Source organism: Danio rerio, chromosome 2 (genome assembly GCF_052040795.2).
Source record: "Danio rerio strain M-AB ecotype USA chromosome 2, GRCz13ab, whole genome shotgun sequence".
Taxonomy (NCBI): domain Eukaryota; kingdom Metazoa; phylum Chordata; class Actinopteri; order Cypriniformes; family Danionidae; genus Danio; species Danio rerio.
This window is the reverse complement of record NC_141022.1, coordinates 57235001-57246671: the sequence shown is the minus strand read 5'-3', so window position 1 is coordinate 57246671 and position 11671 is coordinate 57235001. Positions and strand designations below refer to the sequence as shown.

Genomic DNA, 11671 nt, shown 5'->3' with positions numbered 1-11671 from the left:
TTTTTTTATTAGAGTTTTTGCAGACATAGAAAAACAAAAAACAGACAGGCAAACTTAAATGTAAAATAAAGCATGAAACAAGGAAAAAATATATAAGATAACATATAAGATATATATGACATACAAAAAGACATCGGAATGGATGTAAAGAGAGAGAGAGAGAGAGAGAGAGAGAGAGAGAAAAATATATAAATCTTCAGAAAATAAAAAAACTATATTAGTATTAATGTTGTGTTAGAAAAAAAGACTGGATCTCACATTTTATCGAATTTTGCAGTGGTCCCAGATGTGGCATATCTAATTCTAAGTCCAAGAAGCTAGTCAGAAAAAAGAGGCCTAAACATCTTTCTTCCAGACACCAAGCAAAAATACAAATATTACAAATGTAAACATTGGCTGAGCAGCTTATTGACCTTATTCTAAAATGCGGAAGTGCGCCTGTTTTCGCGATTGTCTTAGAACTTCCGATTCAGTCACCTATGGGAGAAATGACTAGGAATAATAAACGGCAGAAAATGGCCAAACTACTACTAAATTTTTTTTTGTTTCTTTACGACAAAATAATTATGCTGGAAATGTTTCTGGATGATGTATTTGAGTGATTTATACATTTAGCTGTATTCTGATCTGTCTTAAAGCATTACAGGTCAAAGCAATCCTTTGTTACTTATTGTTTATTTATCAAAATTAACAATAAGGCTCTTAAAGCACTGCTTTGATTAATGTAGTGTTGTCATTTCAAATACCTCAAGTAAAATGAAGCCATTTGTTTTATTTTTTTACTGACAGCGTACTTGTATTTTTTTTAAAGTTTCTATTTTAGATTAAGATCAAGTGTAAAATAAAATCTACATGTGATGTACAGCTATTTAAGAAACAAATTTGTCATATTGTAAAGAAAAATAGTGTAACAAATGTAAATAAAAGGCTAAATTTAAATATTTTTACCATATACTTTAATTTAACCTTTCAAAGCTTGAAAATATCGTTTATAAAAATGGGCAAAAAGTGTCTCTATGGCCTTAAAGATTATGTGGTAGTTTTACCAGTGCTATTGAAAAAGATTAATTGTCATAAAAGGAAAAATCGACAATACTTCCTTTGTTAGTACAAATTCCTATACATGTAGCTTTGGATTTAAGCAATTAAACCATTCAATCAGGTTTAAACTTAAAAAAGTGATTTCATAATGAAAATCAGATTTTTTTTCAAAAGTAACCAACTAGTACTTTTTAAAAGAGTCCTTTGTACTTTTACCTAATATTAGTATTATTTACTAACATTTTTGTTATTTTAGCAGTGTAATAGTATATTTACTTGAGTACAAAAAAGATTTTACAAGCATTTAATGCAGGTTTATTATATTATTAATATATGATTTATAAATATTATTATTAAGGGTTTTTATTTGTATCTATTAGTATGCAATGTTTTATGGGTTGCTGAGAATACGTTTCAGGTCTTCAATACATAGCATGTCAGTCTTGAAAAAAAAATAGGTGCTGGAAAAAGTGCTTAAAATTCCTTGATTTTCATAAGGCTGTGCCTGTATGAACCCTGTCATATGTACATTTAACATATATTTCAAGATTTGTCTGAAAGTGTAGGAATATGACATATAGCCTATATTCATAAGGTCCAAGCAACATCTCCAGCTTTTGATGAATAGGCTACAATGAATACTTTAGATTTAAGTACAGCAGTTTTCTTTTTACTTTTTAAGAACAGGTCATTTTTAATGAACTTTTAAAAGCACAATTTAACTAAAACTTTTTTTTTTTATCTGCAAGCACAGTTAATGTTCAGACTATTTAAAATGTTTAAAGGGATTGACAATAATACATATTCTTAATAATAGTAATTAATTTGCATAATTTTTAAACTGTGCACACCTTTAGCTGCTTAATTAGGCCTACAACGCTATTTTTTAATACTGGTTAAAAATAGCATCGTAAGGTGGTACTTGGAGAGACAATTTTTTTCTAAGGTGGTACTTGGTGAAAAAAGTTTGAGAAACACCTAGATCAATAAACTAGGTATCAATCCGACATACTACACCTTTACCCATTTATCAAGCAAAAAACCATTTATGGTAACTCCATTGATAATGATATACAATAACCCTCAGTATTTAATGAGTACTTCAATTAGTGCCATATAAAGGGTTAATAATGTGTTGTAGTGCTGTTGTTTATCGATGTTTAATTGGTAATTTCTGTAATGTGTAATAAGCGGTTGCTACAGAGTTATAGGTAGTTTCTATATGCTTTCAAGGTGTTTCTATGCAGTTTTTAGTTGTTTATATGCTGTTCTGTATGCATGGTTTCTGGTCTGAAAGTAAAATATGGTTAGCATTAATAGCACACTTTTTAAACTAGACCAATAAACAGGGTTATTATCACATGTCTCCAATACTCTCTGTACATGTGAGTGAGCAGTGTAGAGATTACTTATATATTGTGTGATATAATGTGCAGCATAATGTGACCTAATTATACAGGTCGGTTTTTTCTCTGATCCTCCAGCGCCTCCAGACCGAAGGATAAGCAAACGGACACAATCCCCATCAGAGCCAGACGTCTGGCCTCAGAGGGAGATGGAAGCGCCTGTCTGTCTGTCTGACTGTTTGTCTGTCTGTCTGTCTGTCTGTCTGTCTGACTGTTTGTCTGTCTGTCTGTCTGTCTGTCTGTCTGTCTGTCTGTCTGTCTGACTGTCTGACTGTCTGTCTGTCTGTCTGTCTGACTGTTTGTCTGTCTGTCTGTCTGTCTGTCTGACTGTTTGTCTGTCTGTCTGTCTGTCTGTCTGTCTGACTGTTTGTCTGTCTGTCTGTCTGTCTGTCTGTCTGTCTGTCTGACTGTCTGACTGTCTGTCTGTCTGACTGTTTGTTTGTCTGTCTGTCTGTCTGTCTGTCTGTCTGACTGTTTGTCTGTCTGTCTGTCTGTCTGTCTGTCTGTCTGTCTGTCTGTCTGTCTGTCTGTCTGTCTGACTGTCTGTCTGTCTGTCTGTCTGTCTGTCTGACTGTTTGTCTGTCTGTCTGTCTGTCTGTCTGACTGTTTGTCTGTCTGTCTGTCTGTCTGTCTGACTGTCTGTCTGTCTGTCTGACTGTCTGTCTGTCTGACTGTCTGACTGTCTGTCTGTCTGTCTGTCTGACTGTTTGTCTGTCTGTCTGTCTGTCTGTCTGTCTGACTGTTTGTAAGTCTGTCTGTCTGTCTGTCTGACTGACTGTGTGGGTGTGTGTGTCAGACAGAAAGTGACTCACATTAGATCCGCTGCAGCTGATTCTGCCAACAGAGGAGGAGTAACAGTAAGTGTTTGTTTCTGTTTCTCCGCCCTCCTCTGAATTTTTTCTTATTCAATCATTTCCCAAATGATGTTTAACAGAGCGGGGAATTTTTCACTGTATTTCCTATAATTTTTTTTCTTCTGAAGAAAGTCTTATTTGCTTTATTTCGTTTTTAACTTTTTAAAAAATCATTTAAAGTCAATAGTATTATGTTGTATACTGTACGTGTTTAGGTTGTTACAGAACCCCAGAAGGGACGTAGTGGAGGAGAAAAAAATTGGCTGGGTGAAAAAAAAAAATGGGTGAAAGAAAAAAATGGGTGGGAGGAAAATATATATTTCTCAGTTTTTCGCGTTTTCTCGCAAAGATGTTTTGCGTTCCCTCGCAAAACTGTTTCTCCACAAACGCTTCCTGTTCCCTTCACTCATGTAAACCCTCCCGTTTTTCCCGAAATTCTCCCATATTTTACCATTCTATCCCATTTCTTTACATTAAATCTGTGCGTTTTGGGATAACCAAAAATACACTGCTTAAGTCAAAATTATAATTTTTTTAAAAACCAAAATCTCTGAATTGTAATATTTTATGCTAAGAGCTTAGTTTAAGCAATATTGAAGACGATTTTTTTTTTTTTTTGCTCCCTCAGATTTTTAATAATTGTATCTCGATCAAATTTAGTCTTATAACCAACGGCGCATTGATGGAAAGCTTATTTATTCAGCTGCTTTCAGCTTTTCTTAATTTCAAAAACGCAACACTTTGGTTTTGTGGTCCAGGGTCACAAATTATAACTCTATATCACAAACCCGTACAGAAAATGTAGAAACTTTAGTCCTTATTAAGTCAGTCCAGTTATGCTTATATGTATAGAGCGCTTCACAATCAGTCCACAGTCTCAGTTATCCATAGAGGATTCTGCAGTACTTCTGGTCAAATCTGGTTGAAATGTACATCCCTCTCTTTCTACACCTGCTATTTTACATTTTTGTTGTGGTCTGGGGTGACAGAGGGCCTCCGTCATCTTCATTCATCTGTTTTTCCCTTTGAAACTTTTCCTCAATTTATATTCTTGATGTAGAAGAGGGCCTCTAAGGCTATTATCATGGAAAAATGGCTGCTTTAGAACTCAAACCTGGTCTTTTTCTATTTACTAAGGCCCGTTCACACTAAGGACAATAACTGTAAATATGGATATAAGGATAACCAAATTTGTGTCTACACCAACTAATGATAAAAATCTGTTCATGTCTAATTTACACTTTTCTTTTTGCATTGTTTTTGTAACAAGCAAGTGTGCTTTGTTTCTAGCGCATTTAACCAGTGAATCCAGCTCATGTAGTCAGATTTAGTCAGTGTAAGTGATATAAAAAACAACACAATTTTTTTTTCAATCAGTATTTTTAAAAGTGGAAAGACAAAGATGCTAAATCTAAACTTGATACCTCAGGTGCTTTTTTTAAACTTCAATTTGCTGGCCTAACTGCAGTGGTAAACTTCCATTGAAAAGAGGGCTTAACGTCAAGCGATGCCTCTCCACAATGTCGTCTGTAGCAATTGTATTGTGCAAGCCCTTTATATTTCAATGAATTCTGAATGTCTGTCAATGTTTTATCATTTATTAGTTGGAAAAATCATTCTGAATGGGATCCCAGCAGCTCTGCTGTTGTTTTACATTTACTGCAAACATGTGGTAATGATACAAATTTACATGAAGAGACATTAAAAGGAAAAGTAGCTCAGGTATCCAGCTCAGTGTATCTTTTGGTCATTGGGTTTTCATTTTAGTGTTACAAACCCCTGACGCTAGTCTAGGGAATGGTGGGGTTTGACATTTATAGGTAATTAAATTATATTTATTAGGGATGTAACGGTATCAGAATTTCACGGTACTGTAATACCTCGGTATGAATGTCACGGTACGGTATTTATTGAATCATTTACAGGAAAAAACAAAACTTATGAAAATACTCCAAAAAAGTGCCAAAAGTGTCAATGACATACAAATTAGCCATCTATCTGTAAGCTTTTGAAACAGGAACTTCAATTTTAATAACAAAAAAATATTAAACCATGTAAAAAAATTAAGTTTCAATGTAGTATTGTTGAAAACTCATCACAATCAACATTTAATCACTCGCTCACTCACTCACTTAGACAGAGATGGGTTTAAAGTAAAATTATCATATAAATATAATCTGGTAAAAGCTGGTATCTCTGGGTATTTACAATGTCCCCTGCAACAGAAAAAAACCCTCTCGTTTGGGACTGAGGTTTCTGGGACAAGAGAGATATGACTTGGCCCAGGTTGACAGCAGTGGGTAACGTTGTGCATTGTCTTTCCCCCACTTGAGAGGACAAACCATGAGTAAGATAGAGGTCTCATGTCTGCATCAATCTGAACAGTGTGCTGACAACACCGCTATTCAGTACGCGCGCGACAACACAGCTGATAAGAACTCGCGCGACAACACAGCTGATAAGAACTCGCGCGACAACACCGCTATTCAGTGCGCGTGCGGCGACAACACCCGCTTTAGAGTTTTCCAGCTCTTTTTCATCCCCGCTTCTAGCAGCACACTCCATTTCCGCATTACTGAATCTGTAGCGACAACAGACCGCAAGGGATGATGGTCAAGCATGGGCTGATGGGAATTGTAGTTTTCGCTACCTCCCGTTCGCTTCCCGAGTCATGCGACTTCGGTAATATCGAAAAAAATTAATATTGTGGTATGACGGTATTTACAATACCGTTACATCCCTAATATTTATACAAACAGTGATTAAGTGCAAAAGACAACAGAAGTAATACCAAAAATATGTGACTTTATTTATAATTCCCAAAAGTGAACAAAAACAATGAATTATTCATCTGTTTTGGCCACAGCCATATCACCCTGCAGCCCAAGACCGGTTACTCACTGAAGCTAAGCAGGGCTGAGCCTGGTCAGTACCTGGATGGGAGACCACTAGGGAACACTAGGTTGCTGTTGGAAGTGGTGTTAGTGAGGCCAGCAATGGGCGCTCAATCTGTGGTCTGCATAAGTCCTAATCCCCCAGTAAAACGTGAAGGGGACACTACACTGTCAGTGGGCGCCGTCTTTCGAATGAGACGTTAAAACGAGGTCCTGACTCTCTGTGGTGATTAAAAATCCCATGGCAATTCTCGTGAAAGAGCAAGGGTGTAACCCCGATGTCCTGGCCAAAGTCCCTCTATCGGCCCTTATGATCATGGCCTCCCAATCATCCCCTTCCACCGAATTGGCTCTATCACTGTTTCTCCACTCCATCAATAGCTGGTGTGTGGTGAGCGCACTGGCGCTGTTGTCCTGTGGCTGCTGTCACATCATCCAAGTGGATGCTGCACACTGGTGGTGGTGTGGAGAGACCCCCCTCATGATTGTGAAGCGCTTTGGGTGTATGGCCATACACAATAAATGCGTTATATAAATACACATTACATTACATTACATATTCAAAAATAAAGAAAAAGTTGGTAAGTAATGTTAAATTATACTATTTACAATATATACAACACTAAGACAAAATCGAGCAGAGCTAAAGAAATGAAAAGAACAAAACCCAAACTAAGTATCTTATATATATAGGTTATATTAGTCTTAAAGCTCATTATCAACCATAGCAAAGTTTTTGTAATGTTGTCCGATAGTCTGCTTTGCAAGACATTAGGATACTTATGACCATGTTTTTGAAACATGCTGATTGCCTTTCATATTAAAACAATTATGTTTATTTTGATTTCGAACTATAACATGGAGAGATGAGCAACGATTCCAAACGAATGTCCACTGCACCTGTTACTGTCACTCCTGAAGTGGAAGTGATTTTAAAGGGTCACGAAACACCAAAACACATTTTTTGAGCTGTTGACAGTCACCAATATAGGACACCTATATTTCACTAAAACGTGTAAATTGGTTGTTTTTGCGTTATTTCAAGCAAATTCGTACTTCCGGTTTGAAACTAATTTTTGAAGCTGCGTCACGGTCATGACATAATATCGTTGTATTCCAGCGTGCAGACTGGATGTCTGTGCCAGAGTGTGTCTTATTACGTCTTACAGTGTGATGCATTAATGCATGAGTAAGGCTTGGTTCAAACCAATCAGCACGCTCTATTGTGCAACTTCATTAATATTCATTACTGTCACAGTGTTTAGACGACAGAGACGCCACGTTGTGTTGGCAAAACAAGCGTGAAGTGTTGCTTTTATAGTTTGCTGCAGTGAAGTTTTGTTTTCATTTTCTCTCTGTGAGAGCGCAGCTGGAGTCACGTGTGGATTAACAGTGTACGCGACGCTCGACAACAATAACTTACGTGTCTAAGGAGGATTATTGTTTACCTGAGAGCTGTTCTCATCTGCAAACGCTGAGATCCGGATTCGCTTGTAGTCTCCTCTTAAAAAAGACGCGGCTCTAGTTGCTGGTGATTGTCCTGTTTCTACAGATTCGGTAAGTGAGCGACCAGCGTTCTTTGTTTATTTAGTTTGTATTTTATTTGTATCGAACAAGCTATTGCACCGAGTGTAAACAAGTTAGCACTACAACCAAACTATAACCTCGTGTAGGATTTTGTGACCGGAATAACACACGCGGCTTTCTGACGCTACCTGCCGTGTGCATCTAAGTTTCCGGGAAATGCTGAGTTTTTTTTTTCTCTCATTCGCCGTGCGGTATCTAACATTGAAAATACACGCTTAGAGCAGTTCCTTGAATCAAATATCTCGTTTTTCGCGAGGGACATGAATGAATTCCCTGAATGAAAGAGCCAAACTGCAGTTAAAGTCCACCATTTAATAATTTGGCAAATAATTTGACTACAGATGTCCATGTAAACACAGTCACTTTGTCCTCTGTGGGTGTGTGTTTTGACTGTGAAATTCAGCGCGCCCAAATAGACACTCCCACACCAAGCCTCTTTTCTTCCTCCGACACTCCCCCCTAAACAGAGCTGGACACGCCCACTTTTCTGACTTTTTCCAAAGTAGAGGTGTGAAAACACCCTGCTGAAACGAGGGGGTTTCATGGCCCTTTAGCAATAAACTTTATTTTTAGAAAACCGTTCAGCAGTGCAAATAATGCATACATCGTCCTTTTGTTCCATATAACCGGAACAGATCACAAGAAAATACCTTTTATATCATTATTAAGTTGCAGCTGGAAGAGCATCCGCCGTGTAAAAACATAAGCTGGATAAGTTGGCAGTTCATTCCGCTGTGATGACCTCTGATGAAAAAATGAACTAAACCGAAAAGAAAATGAATAAATGAATGTTCAGCACTAGTAGCACACTGAGGACATCTGCTGGTTACAAGGTGGTAATGCCAAATGAAAAACAAAAATAAATGGTCATTCATTCACTCTCAAATGCTTTCAGAGAAAGAAAATCAAACTGTAGAATGGCCCAGCCAATCACCTGACCTGAATCCAATAGAAAATACAAGTTAAAGCTCAGATTTGATTGACGAGGCCCACAGAACCATCAAGATTTTGACACTCTGTTGAAGTCTGTAAGAAACTCACACCTGATTAATGCATGTGACTTCAGGCGTCTTTAAGCTGCCGTCACCAAAAAGCCTTTAATATAAAGTATTAAATATATATTTTGTATTTAAATATACGAGTTCAGCACTTTCTCCTTAATTATATAATTTTATTGTCATTATACAAACCTCATTTATCAGATTGTTTTGTTTGTTTTATTTTTATGTTGGTATTGTTTGGGTTTTTAACTTCAATTCCATATCAACAGCTCCTTTAGAAATATTATTTCCAGAAAAAAAAAAAACATGTTCAATACTTATTTTCTCAGCTGTATATTCATCAATGTATTTATATTTATAGTTAACATGCTTGGTGTCAATGTGCCTTTAGCTGGGAAAATTTTTCTAAATGTGATCCCAACAATCTTATTTCCTACATCTTTATCGTCTGTACGGTCTTTATCATTATAGTCTACAGTCGCTGTAGTCTAACCTCTGCTTATGTTTTACATTCTGCATCCTTTTTTGAAGCAATCTCTATATTTATAGTTATCATGCTTGGTGTGAACTGGGCTTTATCTGATATATGTTGCTTGTGTCTAAACTGATTCCTGTGATCTAGTGGATGAGAACACAACAAAAGGTTTTAAGGCTAACCATGATTGATTGTTTCTGATTCAGGGGCGTCTTTGATCAGATTAGCAGATTAATCAGCGCTGATGTTGCGGTAATCAGATTGCATCGGTCTTTGTTGTGAGAAACACAACCTGTTAAGCGATTATAATGATAGAGGAAACATCAAAGCTTTAAAACAATTTTCTAATAATGTTAAACTAACTTTCTTAAAAGAAGTTTATGACAGACCGACAGACAGACAAATAGATATATAGATAGATAGATAGATAGATAGATAGATAGATAGATAGATAGATAGATAGATAGATAGATAGATAGATAGATAGATAGATAGATAGATAGATAGATAGATAGATAGATAGATAGATAGATAGATAGATAGATAGATAGATGGATGGATGGATGGATGGATGGATGGATGGATGGATGGATGGATGGATTAGTAGACAGATGGATAAATATTCAGATAGATAGATAGATAGACAGACAAACAGACAGACAGACAGATGGACGGATAGATAGATAGATAGATAGATAGATAGATAGATAGATAGATAGATAGATAGATAGATAGATAGATAGATAGATAGATAGATAGATAGATAGATAGATAGATAGACAGATAGACAGATAGACAGATGGATAGATATTCAGATAGACGGACGGACAGATGGATAAATATTCAGATAGATAGATAGATAGATAGATAGATAGATAGATAGATAGATAGATAGATAGATAGATAGATAGATAGATAAACAGATTGACGGATGGATAGATACAGACGGACGGACGGTCAGATTGATATTCAGATAGATAGACAGACAGACAGACAGACAGACAGACAGACAGACGGATGGATAGATATTCAGATAGACGGATGGACAGATGGATAGATATAGATAATCAGACAGATAGACGGACGGATGGATAAATATTCAGATAGATAGATAGATAGATAGATAGATAGATAGATAGATAGATAGATGGATGGATGGATGGATGGATGGATGGATGGATGGATTAGTAGACAGATGGATAAATATTCAGATAGATAGATAGATAGACAGACAAACAGACAGACAGACAGATGGACGGATAGATAGATAGATAGATAGATAGATAGATAGATAGATAGATAGATAGATAGATAGATAGATAGATAGATAGATAGATAGATAGATAGATAGATAGATAGATAGATAGATAGATAGATAGATAGATAGACAGATAGACAGATGGATAGATATTCAGATAGACGGACGGACAGATGGATAAATATTCAGATAGATAGATAGATAGATAGATAGATAGATAGATAGATAGATAGATAGATAGATAGATAGATAGATAGATAGATAGATAGATAGATAGATAGATAGATAGATAGATAGATAGATAGATAGATAGATAGATAGATAGACAGATAAACAGATTGACGGATGGATAGATACAGACGGACGGACGGTCAGATTGATATTCAGATAGATAGACAGACAGACAGACAGACAGACAGACAGACAGACAGACGGATGGATAGATATTCAGATAGACGGATGGACAGATGGATAGATATAGATAATCAGACAGATAGACGGACGGATGGATAAATATTCAGATAGATAGATAGATAGATAGATAGATAGATGGAAAAACAGACAGACAGATGGATAGATATTTAAATAGATAGATACGGACAGACAGACAGACAGACGGACAGATAGACGGATGGATAGATATTCAGATAGATAGATAGATGGTAAAACAGACTGACAGACAGACAGACAGACAGACAGATAGATAGATAGATAGATAGATAGATAGATAGATAGATAGATAGATAGTGAATTACATTTTAGATAGATGGTGAATTATTACGTTTAAGTTCATTATTTTCATTCATTAAAACAGACTCGCACTCACTCACCCACACCCACCCAACCACCCACCCACCATTTGTCCCCATGTGGATTAAACACAAAGGCTCTTCAGGGGGGCCGGGGCTTTGAGCTCATTTTGTTTAAAGTGGAGGTGCTAAACATCTTTTCCCCCTGAGATAAAAGATGATTAATCCCTCTGAATGAGCTCTAAACTCCTGTAAGTGCTGAATTATGGAGCGGCTGCTCACACAGAGGCGTCTCTGCTGCTCTTTGATCTGCAGCCATTTAAACTGATTCAGATTGATTAGTTCTGTCTTATTCACAGCATTTCACCTGTGATATAAATATACTGAGGGACAAGAGCGGAGTTTG

At 36.4% G+C, this 11671-nt stretch overlaps 1 protein-coding gene and 1 long non-coding RNA gene across 5 annotated transcripts in view; both read left to right on the top strand.

Moving 5' to 3' along the window:
• LOC147846549 (uncharacterized) overlaps positions 1 to 11671 on the top strand; it is a 1651758-nt gene that overhangs the window by 953850 nt on the left and 686237 nt on the right. The window lies entirely within an intron of this gene.
• Positions 11479 to 11671, top strand: part of pnhd (pinhead) — a 25214-nt gene continuing 25021 nt past the window's right edge. For 3 of the 4 annotated variants that reach the window (XR_015477721.1, XM_087239327.1, XM_087239326.1), the window contains exon 1: position 11671. This exon is cut by the window's right edge and continues 74 nt beyond it. The gene's annotated coding sequence lies outside the window, so the exon portion shown is untranslated. 4 annotated transcript variants of the gene reach the window in all.